We start from the raw sequence: 23,880 nt of genomic DNA on the forward strand, positions 1-23,880 counted from the left end.
AAAACTAAAAGGTACCATGGGGTCAGATTATAATTTTCCAAAGGGGGGTTCGTTCAGATGTGTATATCTCAAACTGCACTGTAACTGTGATTCATGTATCTTTGCTTTTAAATGAGTGTTTTTAAATGTCATTTTATAATATGTTTCTTAAATGCTATTAATGTCTTTCATTTTTGTAAAGCACTTTGAATTGCCTTGTGTTGAAATGTGCTATATAAATAAACTTGCCTTGCCTTGCTATTAACTGCAGGTATTACCAAATTAGTATTACTACTACTAAGTTTACTTCTTGTATCACAATTGCTACCATAGGATCTGGAAAAGTGTTGTGATGTCAAGTCCCCGGTCAGCCTGCTTGTTGGCAGCCAACTGTACAGCACTGTGAAAATTGTTATGAGATGAACTGAATGACACAACATCACTTTTAGTAATGTCCAACCATATACACAAGGCACCCAATTCCTACAAAGTTATGTGCTACCTAAATAGGGCCAAGATGGAAAAAAATACATTGCCTATGGACTTTTTCAGCAGGGTGAAGAGAGCTTGATGATTGATGGATGACTGGATAATGAGTGGGAAAAAGAGCTTCATATAATTTATTTTTCCTACAGGCAATAATTCAAGCATGGATTTAAGCAAACCAGACAATGGATAAACAGATAACAGCATTGCATTTTTCTTTTAGTCATTTATCTTTCTCTCCTACCAGAATGCCTGACAGCTGGCTCTGATTACAGAATAATGTTATGTTAATTAAATCAAGTTGGATTCATTATATTTTGCACAAGGCCAGTGCTGTGCATTATGTTTTTCATCTCCTGTGGAAAGAGAATACAGCAACCAAACCCTAAAACCTCACTGGTTGTTAATGAATTTTACTTAGTTATAACCACACTGTTAAGCTTGCCCTTCAAACCTGGCTTTTCCAAAACTGTTGGTTGGAATTTTAGATTCAATCCCTTTCCTTAAAATAAAAATGTATAGAAAATTCAACAGTAGTCCCAACAACAGAGAACATTGGTGTTTTTACAACTGTATTTTAATGTTGGGAATTATTTGAACATCACTAGTTAATAACTTAAAAGACTACATCTTTCTAGCTGTTGGCTCTACTCCAACCTAATTTTGATCAAAATAGCACCCACTGCTAGATTCCACATACAAGCTGTGAAAGTTAATTTGCCCTCATCTTGAAAGCTTAAGGTAACATGTTTAAGTCTTTAAAATACTTGTTTTCCCTTTTGTCACCCCACTGACAAGTCATTCTTATTTGTTTGTATTATGCCTGTAAGTTTCCTTGTTGGTGGTTCAACCGCACAGAAAGCAATTCTACTTTCAGCCCAATGAAAGAGCTATGTTAACTCTTTATTCAGGTCTTTTTGAATAAGCTGTATGCTAATATTATCATCATACAAGATATTACCACAGATATTTCTGAGATATTTTCCATTTACAGGTGTTGCATATTACTGACAGCACTGAAACAAGGGAGAAATTCCTTTACCATAAAAACAATAAGTATAAGGTTGACAAATTATTACAATTGAGAGACTGCTGAAGTAATGAAGCTAATATTATTAAGCACTTACAATGATAAAACATGTATATATAGAGGAAAGTAGTTATATCGCTGAAAGAAAATAGTAGAATACTTTTTGAAATGCTTGCTGAAACAAAACCAAAATTGTAGAAAAGGTAATATCAGTTGCCAAATTGAACATCTTTGTAGACCATAGTAACTCTTTTTCCAGTGGAGGTATTCATTTGAAAACAGCAGCTAAAACTGTAATGTTTTTAGCACGGAATTGGGATGTGCTTCAAAATAGGCAAATTGGGACAACCCCGTTGATATGGAGATGCGTTTGGCAGGGAAAATGGCACGCCTTCATATATTATGCTAAAAAAATACACATTTGAAAGAAAGTCTGACGCTGTGAGCAGAAATTGGGGGTAAATTGGCACATCCACGCAGCTTTACATTAATTGTGCTCGTGCTATTGTCGGGGTGTTAGCGGTGGTGACAGACAGATGGAGTGAGGGCTGACACATGTTTTTGGAGGAGTTTAAAATTCAAATGCTCCTCATGTGTGAATACAGACACCTGGGGTAATCAACTGGCTGCATGTGTGTGGTTTTAGTGGCGTGCAGCACTGTATTTACCCATAAGCCTCTCTGTCCCTGCCTGTCTTGCTGTCAGGCTCTCTCCCTTGCTCTCTGGTGTCAGGTACATTTCAATGTTTTCTGACTGATTAAGAGCCATATTGTAACATGTTTTTTCTAGGAAGAGGTTTTAAATTATAGAGGCAAGGTCTTTATTTCTGTTTGAGCTCCGGCACAGTTGATCTCAACGCTATTGGAAATGTATTCACTGTTAATACCCTCCCACTCGTCCTTCTCCATCTCCCTGTCTCCCTCTCTAGCGCACTCTTTTTCTCAATGGTGTATCTGTGTCTTTGTGTCAGTTCACCTCATGTTATTGGCATGGGGTGTGATTCACTGTCTCTATCTCTCTTTGTTCACTTTTTCTCTCTTTTAAATCTCTGTCTCCTTCCCTATCTCACCTCTTTCTCTCAAAAAATCTGGCATATTATCGAGACAGGAGCGCCCGCTGTTTTTTCTGACACACTATTCCTTCCTTAAATCTAAACCAACTGAGGCGAAATCAGGTTATTACCGTAGCTGTGTTTCTTCTCGCTTGCTCTCATCTGTTCTTCCATTTAAGCTTAAGGTCTATGCAATTCTAAACCTTTGAGAAGAAACAAAGGGCAGCCGGTCCGTCAGATGCAAGGGTGCGAAGTGGAATTGAAGTGCATTGCATAAATAATTCAGAAAAATAAACTCTGAAGTGTGAGATGGACAGATGACAGGGTTTGTACGTGTGAATATGACTATTTGTGTGTGTAAGCATATGCCTTCAGTCTCACTTTAAACTTCCACATGATGGGCGGTGTTGGCTGTCTGGCCTGGTTTGTTGTGGTCAGATATTTGTGATTTTGTTTGCCTTTCATCTTAAGAGAGATATAAGCATCGACCACATGGTCTGTCCGTGTGTGTGATCTTAGAAAGAGGGAGTTGCAGAATGAACTTTTAGGTTAGACAGGATAGAATGGATAGATGGATAGAGGGAGAGGGAACAGACGGAAAAGTGGTCCGGCAGGGAATAAAGGAGGATAAGATGAGAAATGTTGGATAAACAAACCTAGATAACCTCAAATAACTTGTCTTAGAGCGAGGGAAACATGTGAATAGCAATGGCAAAAAAGAGAGGATAATGAAAGAGCTAGCAATAACATATTCACTTTTGACACAGGTGAGAAAGCTGGATGGATGGATGGAATTTAGAGAAAGTAGGTGATTTTTTATATAAAAAGCAAACTTCAAAAAGTCTGCTATGGAGCGATGGATTGATCGATCGAAACGGATGGAAGAAGTTCAAATAAATAGGACAGCCTGAAGAGTTGAAGGAGAGTAGTGCAAAAACACAAGGACGGTCAGTAAACAGCATGGAAGAGAGTCAGGTAGGCACACACATCCGTTACTAAAGACGGATGAAACAAGATGGCAGAATGGCTGTACCAGTGATGGACGATCAGTGATGATGATGGATGAACCAATGATTGGAGGAGAAGAGAGGGCGGGGGAGTTGTAAACAATACTAAATCACCTCATAACAGAGGCAAATCCACAGAAGGATGGATGGATGGATGGATGGATGGATGTAGATTGTCTGTGCAATATATTAAAGCAATGCAGAATAAAGTAACCTTGAAGTGGATAGAAAGACTGAGGTTAAGTGAAAGATTGACAGAGGAAAAAGGTAACAACTCACAGCAATGTCAGATCAATTGAAATCAAGAGAGTGAATGAAAGGATGAAGATCAGAGAGGTAGCATTAAGAAGTGATAATGAAGAAATGGAGAGACTTGCAATAAGATGTAAAGGGCAGTGAACTAAAATGATGCATAGGAATTGACCTTGTACACGTTTTAGATGGATGAATCAGAGTTAAGCTCACACAAAAAATATAATCGTTATTTAGAGCTGGCGGAGGTATTCCAGTTTGTTTACAAGTGTGTGTGTGTGTGTGTGTGTGTGTGTGTGTGTGTGTGGGTGTGTGTGTGTGTGTGTGTGTGTGTGCTGTGTGTGTGTGTGTGTGTGTGTGTTGTGTGTGTGTGTGTGTGTGTGTGTGTAGTGTGTGTGTGTGTGTGTACTTGTTTCTGTCTATCTTTCTGTGCCACTACAAGGCTCATGTGATGGAGTCACACTGACACTTTTGTGTGTCTTCGCCCTGCCAGCGACAGCCTCCACAACATTATCACAAGACCTAATGAAGGGCCACTTGTCCTCATAAAAGCCAAGAAAATAAACCAGGCTAGCACAAATGTGAGATTAGCTTCAACAGACACATCCATTTTGCAAAAATATAATCTTTTTCAACTAAAATGCGACTATGATTTATTCAGCTAAATTATATTTTTAGCCTTGCAAGCTACAGGGAGTTCCTTTCCAGTCCAATTTACCTGATTTGTCTTTGAGCTGCAGGGAAATGGAACGTCCTGGTTAAAAGCTACACAAATATTTAAAACGCAAACTCTAAAAATAAACTCATTGACCCCAGTCAGGATTAAACCCTTGACTGGTTGGCTTTAAAGGAACAGTGTCTCCATCCTGTCCAACCTGCTGCAAAATAAAACATTTACAATATCACATATTTGTTGACTTCAGCTCCAATAAGTTCATTTCCATTTGTCTTTATGACCATAATGTTTTTCTACTGTATTTTTCATGTGACATCACTGCAGCGAACATATTATCTCAGCTCAGTTTGTCTTGAATTAAAAACACATTCTGTTCGTGGTGCATTCCAGGGTTTTCTTTTACAGGTGTTGATTTAGGCAGTTTTCCTCCTAAAAAGTGACTTCAGCTATTCAATTCCATAACCAGACTTCCTTAAAGTCAGTGCATACTGTATCACCCCTTTTCAAATACTAGTCAAATTAAAGACATATTCCACTCCTTTAAATTGCTGTACTTAGCTTAATCTTACAGTTGTGCTCCCTTAAAACAACTATATTACTTCTATTTATAACACTTTTTGGAGTATTTGTTTTATATAGGTGATTTACAACCTTGACAAATCTTAGTCTGGGATTAATGAATGAAATGAATTCATGACTTTTCCAACCGTCCTCCTTTCCCTTAGTACTGGTGGAGTGCACAAGGCTCTGCTGTGTTCACCCCGGCAGCCCAGCCTCTCACCTGTGCAAATTACTGAGTGTAAACACACTGGATCACACTAGCTTCATGTGGTTAGCCACTTCCCTAGCTGGGACAGGGTCTACTCCAGAGAAATAAGCCATTTCCTGCTCACTGAGGGAAAGATATGCTCAACTGTAAACTACTGTAATTCTTTCCAGGTGGTGGGTGTGATTTTTATCTTTTTAGAGGATGTACAGTACCCAGCAAGAAACATGTTCAGCAATTTAGACTCCCTTAAACTCTAGCTGTCACCACGTTAATGTCTTTAAAACATGCAAACCGCGTAGTTTTCATGATCAAATATTATATCTCTTAAATAAAAACATTTGGATATGCTTATTCTAACACCTTTTAAATATGTCCAGATGGGGGGTATGATTTGTCTGCACATAATTTAGTTTAATAGCCCTGTAATAATATGTCACAAAGATATTGTTTACTCAGTTTAAAGTAATATACCTTAACTCTAAAACAAGAACAAGTTAAGCTTCATGTTTTGCAAATATGTACTGTATGTGTCGAGGCTGAATGCAAAGTTAAATAGAGATACAAGAGTGGTTTGAAGATGTAGAGAATATGTTTTTAGTATTATGAGTCCTTACAACATATTTGACTACTTCTGCTGTATCTCTTAGATACAATGTTTGAAATATGTGCAGCCATTTAGCCCCTTCTTCAGATCATCAGGATCTAAAGAATCTCAAAAGCAGTCGGACTGGTTGTAAACACAGCAGAGAAGCTGCTATTAAATGGAAAAACCCCTGTATAGCAGTAGATGTATTTGAACCTATCTTCTGCTTGTTTATCGTGTTGATCATCCCGGAGATTTTGTGAGAAAAGACACTATCCTTAATTGGTTTGAATTACATCTCTGAAAAACACATGTTTTGCTCTCACTTTATCACATTATCTGAGGCCTTTTTAATGAATGGTACTGCAAACTCGGCAAAATCCTGAATGCTACTGATGTCATCTTATCTCCTTGACAGCTCATTTCTGAGGCTGACTCCTTCTAATCTGCTGTGAGATGCATGTTGCAAAAGTGTAAATATTCTATTAGGCAAGATATACGGAGGTTAAAAAAATTAAATAATACATATATATATATATATTTATTTATTTTCTTTGACAATAATACCAAAAGTAATGCATTAATTATACACGGATGATCAAATATTTACCACACATTTAAATATTAAAAGCTGTATCAACATTTGAAGTGTATGAGTTAGTAAGATCATAAAAACACAATGAGCCTCAGCTACAAGAATATGTATGATGTGATATGTGCTTTGGATGGATCATTTATACACTTTGTAATCGTTTTATAGAAAAAGCCTCTCAAGGTCATTTCAAACACTGATCTTATTACCAAGCCTAAACTTGTGTGTGTGTGTGTGTGTGTGTGTGTGTGTGTGTGTGTGTGTGTGTGTGTGTGTGTGTGTGTGTGTGTGTGTGTGTGTGTGTGTGTGTGTGTGTGTGTGTGTGTGTGTGTGTGTGTGTGTGTGTGTGTGTGTGTGTGTGTGTGTGTGTGTGTGTGTGTGTGTGTGTGTGTGTGTGTGTGATATAAACTAATTCCAGCCAAAGTGGAGGCATGTCCAGGCTAATCCACAGGCCAAAAGACACATGTGGTTAAGTTTCCATGACCTCAACTCCATGCTGTTGGAACATGCACACACATACTGTACTCACTCACTTGTGCACACACACAATAATGTTTCTACATTTTTATTTTTAACCTCTTTTTTCCCCTTTCTCCTTTCCTTTGCTGCTGCCTCCTCTCTCTAAATTGCAACATTTTCTCAATTACCATTTATTCCATTGTTAACCCACTGAGGAAAAGCGAAGTGTGTTCTGTAATACCACAGGAGTTCTGTCATCTGCAGAACAATTACGTCAATTAGCTCACATTTAAATGGTTTCCAGAGAGAGGCAGCTAGGCTAATAACAGTCCAATGAAGTGACAACCAACCAATTAATCTCAGTCTAATTGCTCAGTAGGTACCGTCAATCACTCATAATCCCTCAACCCCCCCCATGTTCTTTCTTGCTTTAGCACATTCCGCCACTCAGTAGCCTTACTCACCACCTGTCAATCAAATATAAACTCGCCTTTCCACCCCTCTGAAACGGCTGTGCATTCCAGCATGTTGACATCAGAGCCATGCTGCGAGTCAGCACATTTGGCTTCTAACATAACACTGAGGAAGACTGGAGACAAGAACAATCACTTTAAAAAAAGAGGGAACTATAAGTCAGAGATGGATAAGATCAGGAGAAGACAAAAAAATGTGTAAGTAATGGGATTAATTTCACCTGGAGACTAGCAAAGACCTATAATCAAGAACTGACTCATTCCTGTAAAAGATAAATGCTTGCAGCTTAGATCACTTAAAATAAAGACAAACATAAGCCACCTTCTGCAGTCCTAATGCAGCAGTCTGATGATAGATTGCTGTGTCACTGTGCCACATCATGGAGCCGGTCTTTGAACTAATAGTTTCACAAGTTCAGATGTTATTAAACGTCTCGTGAGAGATTTACAGCATGTGTAGCTTTCTGCTTCTGGCAATGAACTCTTGCACACGTGTGCCTAGAAACACATGCTATGATTTAAAGCACAGCGCTGTGCAGTGAGACAGATTCAAACATTTTGCTCCAAAAAGTATATCCAGTACTAATCCAAAAACACATTACATTTGTGACAAGCGACATTGGTCAATGAATTTAAAACATTTTTCATCGTTGACATAAGCAATGTCAACAATGAAAATGTGACTCAGATCTAACTCAGATTGCTACAATCTGAGTTAAGTGGACATTTAAGCCTCTTATGTCATAGCTGAGTTTAGCCCGCAAAAATCAAATCCATGAATTTTATGAAGATAGTTATTTCTTCATGAGCCACAGTCGAGAGGCTCATGAAGAAATAAGTGGCAAAGAAATATGTGAGTCTGGGTTGTATCTTAAAGGGGAAGTTTCTCAGCACTTGAGAATGGAGTTACAGATGCAACACAGATACTGTTTCCCTTGTAAATAGTGTTCGTCAAGAGAAAGTCATATTCTTACAAGTCTTAAAGGCCAAACTGTGCGACGACCAGTAAAATATGTTGTTTGTGCCAGGCTTTTCTGTTACTTTAAAGCAGGGGTGGGGAACCTTTTTTGTCTCAAGGGCCATTTCAATTTTTACAATATCCTCCGAGGGCCGTACAAATGATTGACCTCTCCTTAAAAATACTAAAATCACAGCCCATTAATTTCGCCTTTCTTTCATGCTGTGCAAAGAAAAAGCAACCTCTTAATCCAGATATTTCACCATGACTCACGTGCACGGTTGTGGCATGACCACCAAAACAGAAAGATATGGACACAAGATGTGTGAAACTGCAAATGTATTGTATGGGGGGGGGACCTAACCTCCTCTAGGGGGGTCCGGGGGGCATGCTCCCCCGGGAAGATTTAAAAAAAAAGTTAAAAGCATCAATCTGGTGCACTTTAAGAGCAACATTAGGAGATCTTTGGATACATCTCTCAACACCCATATGAAACAGAACTGTAAGCAGATATTTATTTTTTCTTTATGGATATTTTACAAATCACTCCTTTCAAACTGTATTCTTGTTTATTAATAACAACTTTTTTTTACTGTCATATAGTATTTTATACCTGTTTACTTTATTCTCTTATTTTTTTATAACTATAATGATAATATAAAGATGTGTCTTTACCTCACTGGTTGGAGAAAAAGCTTCTTATATTTGTTAGCATAGCTAGCTAACCAGATGCTAATAACAACAAAGTTATTGACTGTATGATCAGTATGACAGATGAACAGATCACCACTGGGCTTTCAACTAAAGACCCAGCCACGCAAAAACAGCGGCATGTGTACGGCTCCTTATGGGTACTGCAATTTTTGGAAGTGCCGGAGTGGCGTTCTGGTGCTCTCCGTCAGAACTGCACCCCTGTCAGACGAGACATATACCACGTGATGACAGGTTAGGCTCGTGTTGTGTTCAAGGACCCTGATCTTGGCTAGGAAAAACAGGCACTCGCTTGTTTAATTTTTTTGCGGTCTAGATTTCTCTAAATTTTTTCTTTTTTGCGTGTGTTTATAAGTTACCTCGAGGGCCGTACCAAATTGTCTCACGGGCCCTATACGGCCCGGGGGCCTGAGGTTCCCCACCCCTGCTTTACAACATCAGGAGAATACGTCCCCAGCTGAGTTCTGGTCCAGACTCTTGTCATCTCACGCCTAGACTACTGCAACTCCCTCCTGGCTGGTCTACCTGCATGTGCCATCCGATCTCTGCAGCTCATCCAGAATGCAGCTGCTCGTCTGGTCTTCAACCTCCCTAAATTTTCCCACACCACGCCGCTCCTCCGCTCCCTTCACTGGCTTCCAGTAACTGCTAGAATCCACTTCAAGACAATGCGTACCATACTGTGAATGGATCTGGCCCTTCCTACATCCAGGACATGGTTAAACTGTACACCCTAACACGTGCACTCCGCTCTGCATCAGCCAAACAGCTCGCTGCACCCGCACTGCGAGGGGGACCCAAGTTCCCATCAGAAAAAACATGTGGGTTTGCTATCCTGGCTCCAAAATGGTGGAATGAGCTCCCCATTGACATCAGGACAGCAGAAAGCTTACACATCTTCCGGAGCAGACTGAAAACTCATCTCTTTCGACTCCACTTCGAGCGATAGAACTATTAACAAAGCACTTATATACTAATAAAGGGCTGGCTTATCTAAAGCCAGTTGAGTAGCACTTGAAATGTTTTAGCTCTATGAAACCTGATGTACTTATATGATTCTGTTTTCTTCAAGTTTGTATTTTGTTGGTCGAACGCACTGATTGTAAGTCGCTTTGGATAAAAGCGTCAGCTAAATGCAATGTAATGAAATGTAATGGTTCTCTGCGTGTGCTAGTTACTGGAAGAGCACTGTGTGACAAATTTGAGCAAAAAATGCACGCGAGCTAAGAAAATGAAATTCCATTTGCACAAGATTTTCTGTATGGAACCATATCATTATGATATTATACATCATGTTTTCAACACATTTGTGGGCTTCAAAGCTTTGCTCACCACACACATCTGTTAGCTGAACACTCAATCTCAAACTGACATGTTTGAATGCGACATTTAGTTTGAAGTGGTATCACACACACATTCTGTTCTGTAAGCTCAGAAGCAATACAAATATCCACACTTGTAACATATGTGATTTCTGCAGACTAATCGCTCCATATTTTATTGTTAACATATGTATCCTTTGACCCTTCTCAAGGCATGTCTAGCCAATTGGGAACACATTTTGCCATTGTTATTAAAAGTGAAGCTGATGTATAAGTACCTTAAACCTGCATCATTATTCCATGAACAGGTCAAATGAAATAGAAGTATATGAGAAAATTACCCTATGACTTATTTTATTTATTCTCTCAGTAAACATTCAACTAATGGTGCTTATGGTCTAAATCGCCAGTTCCAAGTCTTCTTCAATTCAACACATTATATTCATTTTATAAATTCTTGTCGTGTTAATGGTAAAAAAAAAGACGATATGGCAGCGTATGCTTGACAATGGGGCTTATTTGTGATTGAAAGGTCATTCTTACATTGTCTTGGTTTTTGTTTTAGAACTTTAACTCTTTCTCAGCTTTTTATTCATGAAACTTAACTGACTAACAATGTGGTCGCATAAACATGTTCATATTTTGGTTTGATCCACCCTTTCATGCCACTTCTGTTTCCAAGAAAACAAAAGGGGGAAGACCAAAAACCAAGATGGCAGCAGCAAAAATGTCACATTTTAAGCTTCAACAACCTAGTCCACAAACCAATGGTTGACATCATGGTACATATGTCCTATTCTTATTTACTGTCTATAGACTTACTTTGATTGAAATGATCAAGTTAAAGCTACAGATAAAATGTATCAAGCAGAGAAACACATGGCGGTGGTGGCGAAGCCAATAGGGACTTGGCTTGGCAACTGGAAGGTCTCCAGTTCAAGACCAAGAGCTTCCGAGGTGTCCCTGAGCAGGGCACCGTTCCCTACACTGCTCCCCGGGCGCCGTTCATAATGGCAGCCCACTGCTCCTAACACTAGGATGGGTCAAATGCAGAGAAACCATTTTGTTACATAGTACATGTACTGTGAAAAAAAAAAAAAGGAAAGGAGGAAGAAATGTGAAGCATATTCTCAGTGATGGTTAAAATCTGCACTCTCACAAGTACATGTTATGTGGCACCATCACACCCCATAATGAGAAATATCATTTGGCAATATTGTTTTCCCTCACTGATGTTTAATTGTTCCTTAACCAAATTGGCTTGTTCCCTTTTTCATTCGGGTTCCCACCACTAATTAGGCATGGGATTTAACTGCCGATGACTTTAGAGCTGGATCAGAACACACCCAGCCATTATAAAAAACCCAGGGACCCATAATGTGGTGTGGGCTTGGCCGCTGTAACCATGGGGTGGAGAGACAGGAGGGGGGGGGGGGGGGGGGGGAGAGCCAGTAACAGTTTTTCTCGGTTGCTCTTTGAATCGTTGGCTGTGTCCTTTCTCGCCTTTGGCCTGTCATAAGAGTTTTCTCTCCCCCCATTTTGCAATTGTTTTTTATTTGTTTCCTTTTACTCCCTGGATCTTTTTCTCAATGTCTCTCTGTTTCTCTCTTGTCTGCCAGTTTCACCTCCTTTACCCTTATCCCCTCTTGCACACTCGCTCTCCCTCCCACACCCCCGCCACAGTAAGACCTAATATGAACTTTTGACAGGAGCTGGGATCTTTGTTTAATTGCCAGTGTTACTGCGAATGCCCTCATAAATCTAATGCTGTAATGCCTTTGAAACGCCTTCTAGGCCTCACAATCACACGCGCACACAATCTCTTTCTCACTTTCTCCCACTTATGCTTCACGCACACTTCAGCACATGCACAATCACACACACAGATGTGACGTGTGAAAACGAGGGCTTTGAGGTTGTTTGTGCTCACATCAGACACAGCAGCTCCAGTGTTTGTTTGCAATTTCCACTGGCTTTGGTCCAGTCCCAGCAAACCCATGGGAATTTGTGGATCAGCATCTTCTCAAAAAGCTCCTGGGCGTCAGACTGTATAACTGAACAAAGAAAGAGTGCAATGAGGTTGTTATTTTTATGTTGTTTTTTACTATTTGATCCATACCCATTACCCAGTCGTTAATAGTTGTGTGTGACAGAGGAAAAAAGGAAAGCAACACAAGTGGTGACATTATTTAGAAGTTAGGCTCTAAATAACCAAATCATACTGAAGAAACATTTACTTTTGAGTGTATAATATTTTGTTACTAGGCGATTTGTTTATTTGTATGTGTCTTTTATATCTAATCATACATTCAAGAACGTTTATATTTCTGTAGGCTCTATATTTTCCTTTTAAGTGTAATGGTAAATGATTAATTCTAACAAGTCAGTATGGATAATTGTGTAGAGACTGATGAAACACATTCAATTGGGCTCATCAAATGTACTTAATAATTGTAATCAACCTGAATTCTAAAAATAACACTTAAACAGGAAGAGCTGTATATATATGTACTGCTGTTATAAATATAATCCATGACATTTGAATGTCAAATTTGACATTAGTGTTTTCTGCTCGAATTTGCAAACTGTGTCAGTTCATTTCCTGTGATAATATTCAGTCTATTGCCTACGGGGACATTTGAAATCAGTGAATGTAGCTAAAGTTCATACATTCCTTCTTAGAGAAATCAGCCACGTTGGATTGCTCAGTTTTTGTTTTTGCAATGTCCCAGGCAGCATGGTAGAAGTCAAAACTGAAGGCATTTGCACTCTTATCCAAATGCCATAACATACTGATAACTGTTTTATATAGGGGCTGTTCATGGGAAGCTGCAGTCTGCAATGTTAATGTAGGTGAAACATGGTCTGTGTATCAGCTCTGTGATCCACATCCTTTCCCAAATGTCATGGGTTCTTCCTTGGCCCATGTTACACCCTCCCACCAAGTTTAATAAAAATCAGACCAGTAGTTACAGTATATACAAATACCTTTATGAAGGATAATACATTCCTAGCATTATGTCTAGGGCTGACAGACAAAAAGATCAAAGAAGGTATAAAATGACTTATATGGTACAGGTTTAGTTGGCTCGTGTAACATGTAAGAAGGAATCTGATGCTGTGCATGTAACCAGAGAATGACACATGTAAACTGAGTTATTGTTTTTTCCCCCAGGTGGGGCAGAGTGAGAGTCAGAGGGAAGATCTTGAGGTCTAGACAGGACTGTCAGGGTAAGTGTTACATTCCTTCTTTTTTGTCTATTACAGTATACAATACCTGTCTGTATTTGCACATCTTTCTTTCTCTCTGCACCCCCGATTGTTTTATTCTGTCTCCATGTCTCTCTGTGTATCTGTGCTCCTACAGCTGATTGCATGAATTATTTACAGCACGTAAATCCTCAGCAGCTGCTCACTGTTTGCTGTTTTTCCCCCATTGTTCCTCCTCTCTCTTTCAGGTTAACATGGGAGGGTTTGTCTCAACCTTGTCACCTTTCCTTTCTGTCTCTCTCTCTCTCTCTCTCTCTCTCTCTCTCTCTCTCTCTCTCTCTCTCTCACTTCCTGCTTCTGTGCCTGGGGTTAAGCTCTCTCTCTTTCTGTCTCCTCTTATTCTCTGTAATTACACAGCTCTCGGTTGCAGCCCTGTCTTCCCATGGGTTTGTATGTCCTTATGTAACTGGCTGAATCACATTTATTTTCTATATTCATGGGATTTTTTACTTACAAGTTTACAGTTGTTTGTCTGTGTATATTTGTGTGTGGGTTGTGTGTGTTTGCATATATGGTTGACCTGTACACAGTTACTATATGGTTTCAGATCCTTAAAATGAAGACACTTTTGTGGATTCAAAACTCATTGTGTTTGCTGTTCTTCAGAAGCTGTTACTTATATCAAATTGAGTCATTTTTTTTATTTCACTCCAGGCTTTAAAGGCATTGAATAACGAGCCAGAACTGTGCTGTCAAATTATTTTTTCTTCTTTTCTTCTTTGGTTCCCTCAATCAAGTCCCTATAGGTTGGAGTCCAAGTATATTTTTGTCATGCACGTGAAGTAATTTCATTTTGAAAAGAAATACAATAATAGTAGTTCCACACAAGAAAATCTATCAAAAAATAGCATGAGGCTAATTCCAGGGTAGAAAAAGAGACACCGAAAGGGAAGCGTTACCTTTGGCTGTGTTAAATCATTTCTTTTCCACCATTCAGTTTCCATTGTTTGAAGCCACAGTCGATCTGTCCAATATTACTGCTAATCTAACTTCAAAGGGCTTCAGTCGTGTTAAAGCACTTTTTAATTGTGATAAGGAATATGCTTTCATGCCTAAACCCTTCTCCTCAGTTCGTCTGGACAGAACCCATAAATATTGAGGGCCTTTTTCATTGGCAATTAAAATTAGAATTGGTCACATATTTCACTGTCAGCCATTTCCGAGCCACACACATGGAGAGCCAGACATGTGTGCATGCAGAAACACATGCAGTGTACATAGTGTTTTTGCCCAAGTTAAGGACACTTTGATCAAACATCATTTGATGTTCTTCGGACATTACAAACTCTGAAGAAAAACAATTGCTCAAAGCCTTTTCTAGCTTTTCCACTTTGGTAGGCTGATGATTCACCACAGGCTTCCCTGTTGTCCCTGTGACACATGAGATCCAGGCAGCGCCACACTGTCCAAAGATAACACAATAAGATGAGACTTGAGTGAATCACTTGTATTTGACACGGAAGACTCTTCAAGCTTTGATATGTAGACGATATTTTGAGGAAGTGGACCAGAAAGATGTTATTCTCAAATGACAGTATCAAGTTGGATAACATTTTATTGGACGGAACAAGACCAGAATGAACATTTATGATTTGTTGTAGTGGTTGGGTAAATCGCTATATATTTGACCTCAGAATGATTCCTTCAAAGCCATCTTAATATTTCTTGAACAAATGATAGAAATATGAAAAGAAGAAGAAAAATAAACAACTGTTTGCTGCCATATCCAAGGTCACATGAAAAGATGATATCAGTTTCATCAATTCGCTTCCTGTGGGCATATAGTAGATGCGGGATGTGTTTTCCCGACATACGACAGAGACAAGTAAATAGAAATATGATCCCAGCTCTATAAAAAATGTTAAAAACACATTCTTATAAGTTACACGTAATACACAAGTCATAACATGTATCTAGGAGACCTTTGATTCAGTTTTAATGGCTCCTGAGACTGGAGTATTAACTGCCAACGCATTTATGGCCAAGCACATTTATTTGATTATGTGCATATATTGCAACATAACTTATCTACAACAGTTATGGTATGACAGGTATAAAAAGACTGTTTAGACCTTACTTTAAATTCGTATTAAGTTCCTTATGTTTCCACTTATACATTGATTACTGTGTCACAAGTGACATGCTCATAAGGCTAAGAGGTTGGACAGAAACCCTCTCCCCTTTTAGAAGCTCATCAATTCAACAGAGAAAAAGTCTACCAGTGACACGCAGCGTTACTGACACGCCAGTCAGACTGACAGCTCGAGCTTCACTGCAGTAGCTCTCACACTTCAACACAGCACAACTTTACACTGCAGTCAGTCAGGATTTGAGACACGCTGCAAATTGTTCCAACTGAGTTTCCCACTGACAACACTCAGATTGGGATTTGTTTCTAAGGTTGGAGAGTTACTATTAGTGACGGAGAAGGAACAGAAAAAGCTTGACTCGGGTTCGTTCCCCCTCACCTCAGCTCACTGCAGCGTGCCTTTAACAGTGCAGTCAGGCTGGGTATTGAGTTTTGGCTGACATGGCTGGGTTGGCTCACTGCTTGTTTAGCAGTCTGTCTGAGCCAAGCATGTGCATGTGTGGCTGTCTGTATGTGTGTTTGTGTGTGTTTATCTGCATGCATGTCTGCACTTGTGTTTGTCTGCAGGATTCCTTTGCATACGCAGATCTGTATGTGCCTGCATGACCTGATTGCATGTCTACAGTATATATCATCATATGCAGTGAACGAGGGCTATAAACCTTGGTGGGCATGTTTTTTTCGGGGTTGCTGTGCAGTGTGGCCTCATTACCCGGGTGTTTACCCCCAACAACAGGAAGCGCTTGTCATTGACTGTCTGCCGGCAAACATTGCCTGAGGGAAGAAAAGACAGACAGTCAGGAAGGGAGACAGAGAGAGGTGAAAGAAGCAGGGCTTTTCGTAGAGTGCCTTGTGTGACTATCTATCTACCTATCTAGTAGATAGGTAGATGATATCTATCTATCTATCTATCTACCTATTTATCCATCTATCTATCTATCTATCTATCTATCTATCTATCTATCTATCTATCTATCTATTTATCCATCTATCTATCTATCTATCTATTTATCCATCTATCTATCTATCTATCTATTTATCCATCTATCTATCTATCTATCTATCTATTTATCTATTTATCCATCTATCTATCTATCCATCTATCTATCTATCTATCTATCTATCTATCTATCTATCTATCTATCTATCTATCTATCTATCTATCTATCTATCTATCTATCTATCTATCTATCTATCTATCTACCTACCTACCTACAGTGGGGCAAAAAAGTATTTAGTCAGCCACCAATTGTGCAAGTTCTCCCACTTAAAAAGATGAGAGAGGCCTGTCAATTTTATCCTAGGTATACCTCAACTATGAGAGACAAAATGAGAAAAAAAAATCCAGAAAATCACATTGTCTGATTTTTAAAGAATTTATTTGCAAATTATGGTGGAAAATAAGTATTTGGTCAATAACAAAAGTTAATCTCAATACTTTGTTATATACCCTTTGTTGGCAATGACAGAGGTCAAACGTTTTCTGTAAGTCTTCACAAGGTTTTCACACACTGTTGCTGGTATGTTGGCCCATTCCTCCATGCAGATCTCCTCTAGAGCAGTGATGTTTTGGGGCTGTCGCTGGGCAACACAGACTTTCAACTCCCTCCACAGATTTTCTATGGGGTTGAGATCTGGAGACTGGCTAGGCCACTCCAGGACCTTGAAATGCTTCTTACGAAGCTACTCCTTCGTTGCCCGGGCGGTGTGTTTGGGATCATTGTCATGCTGAAAGACCCATCAACGTTTCATCTTCAATGCCTTTGCTCCATTCATTCTTTCCTTTACACGGATCAGTCGTCCTGGTCCCTTTGCAGAAAAACAGCCCCAAAGCATGATGTTTCCACCCCCATGTTTCACAGTAGGTATGGTGTTCTTTGGATGCAACTCAGCATTCTTTCTCCTCCAAACACGTCTAGTTGAGTTTTTAATAAAAAGTTATATTTTGGTTTCATCTGACCATATGACATTCTCCCTATCCTCTTCTGGATCATCTAAATGCCCTCTAGCAAACTTCAGACGGGCCTGGACATGTACTGGCTTAAGCAGGGGGACACGTCTGGCACTGCAGGATTTGAGTCCCTGGCGGCGTAGTGTGTTACTGATGGTAGCCTTTGTTACTTTGGTCCCAGCTCTCTGCAGGTCATTGACTAGGTCCCCCCGTGTGGTTCTGGGATTTTTGCTCACCGTTCTTGTGATCATTTTGACCCCACGGGGTGAGATCTTGCGTTGAGCCCCCGATCGAGGGAGATTATCAGTGGTCTTGTATGTCTTCCATTTTCTAATAATTGCTCCCACAGTTGATTTCTTCACACCAAGCTGGTGCAGGTCTACAATTTTGTTTCTGGTGTACTTTGACAGCTCTTTGGTCTTGGCCATAGTGGAGTTTGGAGTGTGACTGTTTGAGGTTGTGGACAGGTGTCTTTTATACTGATAACGAGTTCAAACAGGTGCCATTAATACAGTTAACAAGTGGAGGACAGAGGAGGCTCTTAAAGAAGAAGTTACAGGTCTGTGAGAGCCAGAAATCTTGTTTGTTTGTTATTGACCAAATACTTATTTTCCACCATAATTTGCAAATAAATTCTTTAAAAATCAGACAATGTGATTTTCTGGAATTTTTTTTCTCATTTTGTCTCTCATAGTTGAGGTATACCTAGAATGAAAATTACAGGCCTCTCTCATCTTTTTAAGTGGGAGAACTTGCACAGTTGGTGGCTGACTAAATACTTTTTCTATCTATCTATCTATCTATCTATCTATCTATCTATCTATCTATCTATCTATCTATCTATCTATCTATCTATCTATCTATCTATCTATCTATCTACCTATCTATATATCTATCTACCTATCTATCCATCTATCTATCAATCTATCTATTTATCCATCTATCCATCTGTCTATTTATAGCACATCCTGTGTCTGTCTTTTTCCGAAATGTGTGTTTATGTGTGGCTGTGCCAGTCAAACCCTAGCTGGCAGGTCAATGGGTTCCTCCATTCCTTCACCAGAGGAGGGAGGGAGAGAGGGAGGGAGGGAGGGAGGGAGGAGAGAGAGAAGAGAGAGAAGAGAGAGAAGCGCAGAGGAGACATACAAGCTGTTGACAGGGATTTATGAGCTGATAGTGTCAGACTGCAAGCACAACAACAGTCTCCCTGTCTCTGCCTGTCTGCTCATGTTGAGAGAGACAGAGACTGACAGAAAGAATGGAAAGGGGAGGAGCGAGGTGCAAGAGAGTGAGGCAGCAAAATGTGTTGAATAAAGCAAGGGAAGAACGAGAAGAATCAGGATTGGGGTTTCATTTAATTTGTTTCAGGTGGATTTTCCTTTAAACACCTTCATTTCCTCTTTTCGTTCCTCTAACTTCAATATCCCTTCAAGAGCTGACTTGTTGTTGTCATGTTGATTGGTGACTGTATTTGTTTTTGCTCATTTAGACTCATGAGAGTTAGAAACCGTGTGTTCACTATTTCAATACAAAGTCTATTGTTATCTTCAGTCACCGCAGAGATATTGACGAGAAGTTTGAAAATATGACCATGCATGTTGTGTATTCTGGATAGTATATTATCTTGCAACATATTTTTGCCTCACAATTTCAAAAAAGCAGAGAACTGTTGTTAAGTTTTAATGTCAGGAATAACAAGTTTTAAAAACGTTCAGCATTAAAGACATACATTTTTATGGCTGCTTATGTGTGTAAGTGTTGAATTTAGTCATGGTGACTCACGACTAAAGGGTTCACTGTTGGATGACACATACTGTTTGGCTGTCTGACATACAGAATGAGAGACACAGTCTGGTGGGTCATTTTGTCTAATTTGCTGTCTTAAACAATAATCCAAAATATCTGACTCTGAGGTTTAATGACTCCAACAATATGTATTTTTTCCCTTCCTATTTACCATTGGTTCTTTCTCAGATAAGGTTATATTTTTTATATAGCGGGGTTTTCCTCATCACACTTATTCAGACGGCTGTTACAAGTACATTTAGCTTACACTGAAACTAAGAAATGTGTGAAAAGGTTTGTAATATTAATGCTTCTAAGTTATTAGTTATTTGTATTACAGTTTTTATTGTAAATGTAGGTGAGACACAAATGTCTACCCAACTGTTGTGTTGTTCATTGTATATTCTCAAGTCTAAAAACATGCTGTACATATAGACATCCTTCCTCTCTGACACGACACCAACTTTTAACTTTGGATATTTAAAATACACTAACATGTTAGGGTTGTGATAATAACAGTGATACAGATGTGAAGACTTCCAGTCTGACTTGTTGGGAGACAGACAGCCTGACAGTACAAAGAACACATACCCCCTGGGGATAATATACACTGCAAGTGATTTATATGTCAGTTATAGTTCAATAATATAGTATTAAAGAGTTGTGATTTATGAGCCTTTTTTTTCATTTCGCATAGACACTGAGATTCAAGACTCATGGTTTAGCTTTTACCCTGCTGAGTAATGATTCCCATGTTGGGTTTCCCAGAATAGCAACTTAATTTTCTTCCAGAACTCCCCTATAAAGATGATGGTCTTCCGCGCAGATGCAATGCAAGTTAATGTTGGCTGCAGATTGCCTACAGGGATATGTGGTCCTCTGGTTAAGGCTTTCATGCAAAGAGTAACATTGCAGTTGGTTAAGGATAGGTAGGCTAGGATGAGTGTTTTCTTGGTCAGAACAAATCACTTTGTTCACATGGGTAAAAAAGAGTTGATCAACCTCTAGGGCAGTGGTTCTCAACTGGTGGGTCGTGACCCAAAGTGGTTCATGGATCCGTTTCCAGTGGGTCGCAGATGTGTGAGTGAAGAAAAAATGTATTGAATTTCTTTTTTTTTGAGGAAAAAAAGTCAAACTTTTATTTTGAAGGCCTGATTTTCTAACGCTGTGCATGCAGTGGGCGTTGGACTGGAAGTACCGGAGACCGTATATATGGTTTTGAAAACTTCTGTCACGTAGTGATCATCTTCTCAATAAAACATCTTTGCTGAAGTTTTTTCGAGTCTTCTGGCCAATCAGAATCAAGATTGTTTCCGGAAGTCCCCACGAAGAATAACTTTGCGGTAGAACTATTCTTTATACATCCATGGGTACAACTTCAGATACAAATGAACCCATAATGAAATATGACCCCTGGTTTGATGATTGACAGGTCACAGAACAATGGGAGCTATCTACCCTTACCCACAATTTAAAGTAATTCACACAGACTATCTCCTCTTTACTCTTCTCTCTGTGTGGAGCAGCAAGCTGTCGGAACAAAGTGAAAAACAAACAATGGCATCAAATATTATTAATATGTCGGGTAGCAATAGATTTATTTATTTATTTTCTTCTCTGAGTGTACCAGAATGCGTAGTTTATATGTTAGTATTTCTAAAAATAGAATCACCCCCTTATGAGGTTGGGTTTTCAGCATGTGTGCCTTTTTATGTTATACAGTTCAGCTTTGATTCCATCATCTCATTAAACCATTTTTTAAAGAATACTTTAGTTCTGTGAAGGGATATAAGGGATATATGCACTGTACTTCACTTTAATTAATAATGTATGCTGAAAAGCATATATATTACAGCACCATTTTTTGTTGAATAGATTTGAGTGTTTCAAAATTTCGGGTCGCGATTTATTGACAAAGGAAAAAGTGGGTCCTGAGGCCTGACCAGTTGAGAACCACTGTTCTAGGGACCGCAAGAGCGTTAGACTCCGTTTTTACTTTTACTTTGTCTTGTATTCATATGAAAGACATACAGTCCATATGTATGTGTTTATTCTTACATACAGTATTCTAATGCCGACTGCCAGTGAATAATGACATTTAAAACACATCAGTAAATATAAATAGTATACATCTGTGGGGATCTTGTGTAACAAATACACATGCTTCATCAGCACTGAAATGCTGAAAATAATATGTCACTGAAAGATTACAGTTGCAATTCTACAGTTGTTTACTAATGAATTGACATGCATTTATCTTTGTTTCTGTCTACTCCTTCTCTCTCTAGGTGAGCGTGTATTGCAGATCTGCAGAAAAACGTTCATACAAATGAAGAAGTTTATGAAGATAAAGAGGAAAACAGCGGAATGGAGAATTATCTCTTAAGTTATGAATATTCGTCACACAACCTCAACTTGTTTGCCAACATCCATTATAACTCCTTTACCTGCATTTAAGGTTTTTAACTTTAAGTAATTGAGCAAAGATCTTGTGGCTATCAGGAGTTACTTTTTAGAGGAAATCCCTAGCTGTATATAAATTAGGAAATCAGTATGGATTATGTTATTTTGTATGTGTTTGGAGAATTATGAGTTTGTTTGCTCATTAAATAAAACATTTTTATTAGTTGCATGTTCATAACCACAATGTGTGTCACTATTGTCATGTGAATAATTAAAAAGCCAATTATTGATATTCCTGCGTGATAGAAATTCATTTTCTTTCGCTCTTCCAAAATACTGTAATAGCTACTTTTTCAGCATAGCTATGGTTTTCATGTAGTACATGCGAGAGAACATGTGGTCAGAACAATGTATAGGCATCTAAGGATTCACAGAGCTACAGTACACAGTTTTGAAAACCCTAGTGTCTGGTAAAATAACATATTTATGCTTCTGCACTGTATCTGTTAAGAAGTAATGATCCCGATTTGGTCTCAGGAGAACAAAGACAACGTTAAGGACATGTGCTCATCCAATATGTAAAGCTCTTTGGAGAAATACTGCCCGACTGTACTGCTCTCCTGTGACGGTATATATGTACATCGTTTCCCTTTTTATCATCCCAAAGTAGAATATTAATGAATATTGTATTGTTCTGCGAAACATTGAGGTAATAAAATGTTGAATAAAGAATTGTAATGGTTACTGCAGAGTTATGACAACATGGGACTACACTTGTTGGATTCATATGTACCATAGGAGTGGTGCACTGTAGAGAAGCCTCCTCCATTGCAACATCTTCCACACCCATGCCTAAAAGCCTTTTAAGTATCTAAGAGTTGAGTGGTTTGCTGCAGGGTGCTGTGGTTATAGTGGTGAATTCAGAGGTAAAATGAACATTGTGTCATAGAGACAATGGTGTTTTAAATTATAAAGTAAGTGCATTCTTAAGCCTGTTTTCACAATATGTTTGTGGTTCACTTATAGTACATGTCCAGATTGACCTGCAATGATAGAAACCTCCTTTCAACAGTAATAACAGATGTTGCTTTTGTACCTCAATATCTACAATTATGTGGTTTCCTTTTTAGACTACAGTCCACACAGAACTTATTTATTTATTCGCTTAGAACATAACATATTTTTAAGACTAAACTCAAATTGTAGCACTTATTGAGTCGATGTTCACTTACATCAGCAAATTATTATGTTTGTTACTTATTTTTGAGTATTTGGTAAAGCCTAGAGATCGTGAGTGTTTTGTTGACTTGACAAACGTTAAAAAACACAGAAAACACAACACACAACTCTATGGGAATAGGCTTGATTTGAAGATGCTTTTGAGCTAAATGCTAATATCAGCAGTGACAGACAGTGACAATGACCTTAATAAAATGATAATATTATCCAGGTTTACCATATTAGCATAGCATGTTAGCATGCTAAAACTAGCACTGAACGCAAAGTACAGCTGAAGCTGATTTGAATGGCATTGGTTGGGTCATGTTTGTACCAAATTACATAGCAATAAATCCAACTGTTAAAAAAAAAAGCAGAAATGTCAAGCAATAAGGGCAATACGGAAATGTTTAAATCCTTAAAATGCATCATCTTGAAACCATGAATATCTCTGTACATTTTCCTGCAAAATTATGTTGAACATGTTAAGCTATTTCACAGGATAAGGGAAATCTTTGACCTGCTAGTGGCTCTTCTGGAGATGAAATGTCAGGGGATAATCAACGTCATTGAAGGCTCCATCCTTTGGAAACCTACTCAAAAGGTCATGGTAATCTATTTGATGGTTCAGTCTGAACCAAAGTGGCTTCTTGTTTGGCTATACAATATGTGATTATTATAATAATTATAATACTTTTCTTTTAATAAAGCGCAAAATATAGATAATCCAGAATACCAGAGCTGGGTAGGCCCTACACCCTTTGAGTCAACAGTTTTGGAGCCCCGATATCTGTTTCCCTCCATCTCTGTCTGTGG

The 23,880-nt window shown here is 38.8% G+C and overlaps 1 long non-coding RNA gene across 5 annotated transcripts in view; it reads left to right on the forward strand.

The window, feature by feature from the left end:
* The window catches only part of LOC307047396, a 111,872-nt gene extending 89,734 nt beyond the window's left edge, over nucleotides 1-22,138 (forward strand). For all 5 annotated transcript variants that reach the window (XR_013810403.1, XR_013810404.1, XR_013810405.1 and 2 more), the window contains 2 exons: nucleotides 13,524-13,579; nucleotides 21,732-22,138. This is a non-coding gene — a long non-coding RNA (uncharacterized lncRNA). The remainder of the gene's footprint in view (nucleotides 1-13,523; nucleotides 13,580-21,731) is intronic.
* The last annotated feature ends 1,742 nt before the right edge of the window (nucleotides 22,139-23,880 follow it).

This window comes from Notothenia rossii (genome assembly GCF_949606895.1).
Source record: "Notothenia rossii genome assembly, chromosome: 7".
In the NCBI taxonomy this organism is placed as follows: Eukaryota; Metazoa; Chordata; class Actinopteri; order Perciformes; family Nototheniidae; genus Notothenia; species Notothenia rossii.